Source organism: Scylla paramamosain, unplaced genomic scaffold (genome assembly GCF_035594125.1).
Source record: "Scylla paramamosain isolate STU-SP2022 unplaced genomic scaffold, ASM3559412v1 Contig3, whole genome shotgun sequence".
Lineage (NCBI taxonomy): Eukaryota > Metazoa > Arthropoda > Malacostraca > Decapoda > Portunidae > Scylla > Scylla paramamosain.
The window spans coordinates 2,192,501-2,197,500 of NW_026973668.1; the positions used below are offsets into that span (position 1 = coordinate 2,192,501).

General features: G+C 44.3%; 1 protein-coding gene across 6 annotated transcripts in view; it reads left to right on the top strand.

Annotated features, from left to right (window-relative positions):
* Positions 1–5,000, top strand: part of LOC135096307 (zwei Ig domain protein zig-8-like) — a 53,582-nt gene that overhangs the window by 47,152 nt on the left and 1,430 nt on the right. For 5 of the 6 annotated variants that reach the window (XM_063997708.1, XM_063997711.1, XM_063997707.1 and 2 more), the window contains exon 10: positions 2,248–2,387. The gene's annotated coding sequence lies outside the window, so the exon portion shown is untranslated. The remainder of the gene's footprint in view (positions 1–2,247; positions 2,388–5,000) is intronic. The other variant, XM_063997712.1, reaches the window with a different exon arrangement.

Genomic DNA, 5,000 nt, shown 5'->3' on the forward strand with positions numbered 1-5,000 from the left:
TGCACAAAATCAACATAAAACCGTATCAAAATCACGAATTTGTATTAGGAAAAAGTATTATAATATTTTCTTCGATTATTTCAGAGCAGTTAATGAAAACAAATCACGTGAAACAAGAAAAAAAATAATAAATATTTTTTTTTTTTTCAAAATATACTGGAATGCAAGCCTGCTATACATCTGACCAATCACGTGCTGTCTCCCCCTCGTCCAGCCAATCACCAGCCTCCACCAGAGTCCGATACAGCTGCTCGAAGCCAAGAGATCACCGTATTCTGAAACACTTGTGGCTTCACCTCCACTACATTGCAAAGGCTGTAGTTGAAGTGACGCGGGTTTTTAAGGGTGTTTTTAGGGTTGTGGTGACAGATTAACAACATTTCTACATTATGAACAGGAGAAACACGCTTGAGAACCCGGCTAGTCATCTCTATGGCCTTGAAAAAAACATAGAAAGAGAGAGAGTTTTAAAATACCCGCCTGAGTTTCAAAGCTTCGTTATTTCTATCACGTCACACACACACACACACACGACTAAGCACAATGGCGGCAGGCTGACGGCTCTACGCTTCACGTTTTCATCAATTTCTACCCACACAGCACCCACACTGCCCAGCTAGGGATAGAAATGGGCGTAGCAGATGTGGTTGACAGAGTTGAGTGTGTCGGAGAGGGAGAAATGTTGGCAGGACAGTGCTAAGTTAAAATATCTTGGTGTTCTCGTTGTAAGTTGAGTGGCGGCCATATTGCAAAGGAGGAGGAGTAACTATCTCTACATTGTGTTAAGAGGAGGGAAGAGGAGGAGGAGGGGAAGAGGAGGAGGAGGAGGAGGAGAATAACAGTACTTCTTCCGTGTTGAGAGAAGGGAAGAGGAGGAGTAAGAGGAGAACAGAATCCCTTGAAGTGTTTAGGGAAGGGAAGAGGAAGAGGAAAATGGTGGCACCTCTTCCCGAGTTGAGAAAAGGGAAGGGAGGATGGCAGTGTTGTGTTAAGTGTCCCAAGCTACAATGAATCCACCATTACTCACTACTCGGACCGTTAGTTGCTCTTGCCCCGCTCTGTCACGCTCACAGTCGCCCGGGCACGTTAACACACTCACACACACACTCTCTCTCTCTCTCTCTCTCTCTCTCTCTCTCTCTCTCTCTCTCTCTCTCTCTCTCTCATAGGAATCTCTTCTCAGTCAGTTTTCAGAAATGGTCTACTCACCGCTACTGTTTTCCACGCCAGAGGTAATATTAGCTAAGTTCTCAAGTGTTTTTCCTCCTGTTCGTAATGTAGAAATGCTAATTTGTCACGAGAATTTGTCACCCTTGAAAACCTGCGTAGCTTCAACTAGTGTCTTTGTAATGCAGTGGAGAAGAAGTGGCGTAGAAGTGTTTTAGAATACCTTCCTGCTTCATTACCACTGCATAATTTTCTGAATGCCTTTCGATTTGATTAACAATGACCCTGTGTATCTACCGGTTACACTTGGCAACGCGCAGAGGTCGTGTTGCCTGCCACCCCTGTACACTTGAATCCCCAGGCCGCCCCTAGCTGGCCCAGGTCAGGTCACTGGGGTTGACGTGGCACAGCGCAGCCAGGTACAGCCAACACTGAGGAAGCTGAAGAAGGCGTGTTTTACTTCAAGGCGTGACAGCAAGCATATAAAGTGGGCTGAGACAAATTGACTTACTGGCATCTCGTGCAGTTTCCCTCCTCACTCAGCCCAACAGCAACAATCGAACAATGACCAGTATTAAGCGGGTCATCAGTGGTGGTGTTCAGTGTGTGGTGACGCTGTCCTCGGGGTGAAACGCGCATGATGTCTGCAGTGAAGAGAGCGAGGCAGACGTCACAGTAAATTCTCAGTCCATTCCATCATGCATCTTAACATGTCTGCCTTGAGAGGTGTTCAGATAGCAGACCGTGAATTTTGAAAGGCGAAACTTCAAGACATGCGGCAATTGAAGGGAGGCGGCGAGGAATTCTTTGATAAACAGGTGGTGACATTCCTTACCGTCAGCCACTGCTTCTACGACTCTTGCGACTCTCGAGGCACGGCGGCTGAGGGGGAGCAGCGGGGATATTTGCGTCAAGACAATGCGTCACTGCCTCCTTGAGTTTCCCGATGAAATTATTTAAGTTTAGCGTTTTCTAATTCACGTTTTGCTGAATGGACATCACCCCAGCCTGACCCCCTGCAGCACTCCACGCAACCTTAATTAATTCGGGTTTGTCGCTAATTCCCGCCCACTTTTCCAGAGTTCGCTAGGTCAGCAGAGGGAGAAGGAAGAAGAGGAGGAGGAAGATGAAAAGGAGAAGAATTAGAGGAAGAGGAGGAGGTAAAAGGATGATGATAACAGTAAGAACAAGAATAGGAGAAAAGAAGAGAAGAAAAAAAGGTGAGAGAGAGAGAGAGAGAGAGAGAGAGAGAGAGGAGAGAGAGAGAGAGAGAGAGAGAGAGAGAGAGAGAGATTATTTCATTATATATCTAACTATACAAATCTTACCATTTTTATTTATTTATTTATTATTTCCATATATTAGCATCACCACCATTTAGCCTACCAGTTACCATAACATTTGAATATCTGTAAATCTGAGAATTAATCTTTTCTGTCAAATTCAGTACACGTAGTTATTTATTAATCTTTTAAAACTGGTGCCTTATCATCATCATCTGTAATAACTACCTGAATAATAATTACTGTGACTGCAGGTGTGTATCAGAGTGGGCGCCTCCCTTGACTCTGACACAATCTCTCTCTCTCTCTCTCTCTCTCTCTCTCTCTGGCCAGTCTTAGAAGCAACACAGGATACGAGTGTTGCATTGTTTTATACCCCGGTCTAAGTTTGTGTTGTTGTGTTAGTAGTAGTAGTAGTAGTAGTAAGGGTTGGTGCAGAAAGTCGTTAAGTCAATATGTGGCAGTCCCTGTATGAAATGTGCCTGCCAGTGTAGTAGTAGTAGTAGCAGTAGTAGTAGCGGTAATAGTTGCAGTAGTGTAGTAATAGTAGTAGCAGTAGTAATAATAGTAGTAGTAATTCTCTACTCAGCCTGCTTCTGTATTTCTTCCTTACTACTACTACTACTACTACTACTACTACTACTTGTCAGGTATAAAAAGAAAGTCTTGCAGATATATTTATGCATTTATTTCTTTATTATTTCTTTATTTTTTTTTATTTGAATGCTTGTTTACAGTGCAAGTTTTATTTGTTAGTTACCTGATGAAGAGAAAGGCTGCTCTCTCTCTCTCTCTCTCTCTCTCTCTCTCTCTCTCCTCTCTCTCTCTCTCCTCTCTCTCTCTCTCTCTCTCTTCTTTCTTGTGTGCATTAAGAGTAAGTTACAAAAACATACACGGTCCTGCCTGCATGTACACACACACACACACACACACACACACACACACACACACACACACACACACACACACAAACACACACACACACAAACACACACACACACACACACACACACACACACACACACACACACACTGGACGGAATATTTTATCACAATAATCTGTTTCACAATTCTTTGGTGGTGGTAATAATAATAATAATAATAATAATAATAATAATAATAATAATGACAGTATTAATAAAGATAGTAGTAATGATAATAACATCGATAATAACAATAGTAATCAGTTGAGGTGCAGTCAAAAAAGTATCCGACCTTTCACAAAAAAAATAAATAAAGTAAATAAATAAATAAATAAAGGCCCACAATATTGATTTAGTCTCCTCGAAAGTATCCGCTTTGAAAGTACTCCCCTTTGCAGTCTATAATCTTCTGGCAGCGGCATTCCAACCACTGCTGGAAACACTTGTGAAAGCCGCTTACTGGGGTGCTGTAGAGACTGTAGGTGCTGTAGGACTGTAGGAGACTGGGGTGCTGTAGGTTGAATCTTCCTGAATGTCCCCCTGTTGTTTGAAGTCTTCTCCCTCTGAGTGCATTTTTGAGCTCTGGGAGTACCAAAAAGTTACATGGAGGCGTCTGGGGAGTGGGAAGCCTGACGGACCATTGGTGTGTTACGCTTTACAGGGAAATGTTTGGATGACGTGGGTGGAGTGAGCAGGTGTGTTGTCACGGTGGAGTTGCCAGTTCTTTGCTGTCCACAGGTCGGGTCGTTTTCGCTGCACAGCTTCATGAAGGCGGTGAAGAACTCCCAGGTAGCCCCAGGTAGCATTCTTTGTTAGCAGCGTGACCTTGGGGTGCATACTCGCAGTGCACAAAACCTGTCGTCGGAAAAAGAGGTCGCCATCCGTTTAACGTTGCTGGACCCGTCTTGGTGTCTGTGGTGGTGGCAGTGAGGAAGGATGCTTTCTCTGGGATGACTGCTGTTTGTCTGAGGGTCACAGGTCACGGGGTTTCGTGTCTCCTTGCCAGTGATGACGGTGTTCCTGAGGTTTTGATCTTGGCTACCACAATCAAGCATTTCCGGGAGATTTTTCTTTGTTTTCTCTGTGCTGGTCAGGGTAACTCTGGCTTTAATTTTGCCGACACCTTCCTCATCAACAAATCTTCTGTTATAACTGAGTGAACTGACCCACGGCTAATTCAAACTTCACCAACAATCTCCTCTATGGCCACACCACGGTCTTCAAAAACCTTTCCTCGAACTTTGCAATCATTTTTGTCGTTTCTGGTAGTCGGTGGTCCGCCAGAACGTGACCCACTGTCCACTGAGGTGCGGCCATCTTTGAACCAGTTGTACCACTATTTATTCCCACAGCATCACCTCCAAAGGTCTCTTGTTGACGCTCAGGTTGTGTATCACCAAGTTTTTAGCAGAATTTGCCACACTGTCTTTGCTCAATATGCTTGGTCATCTCAACTCGGAAAAATTGCACAGCACTCTTCGCGTGTGTACTCAACGTGTCACTGCCGGCAAATGGCACCACCTACAGGCACCAGATTTTTGCACATGGTCAGTAAGGATGTGGCCACATGATGCCCACGCGGACCTTGTTCATGCATTTGTTATTTTGTGCCGATTCAAGATTAGGT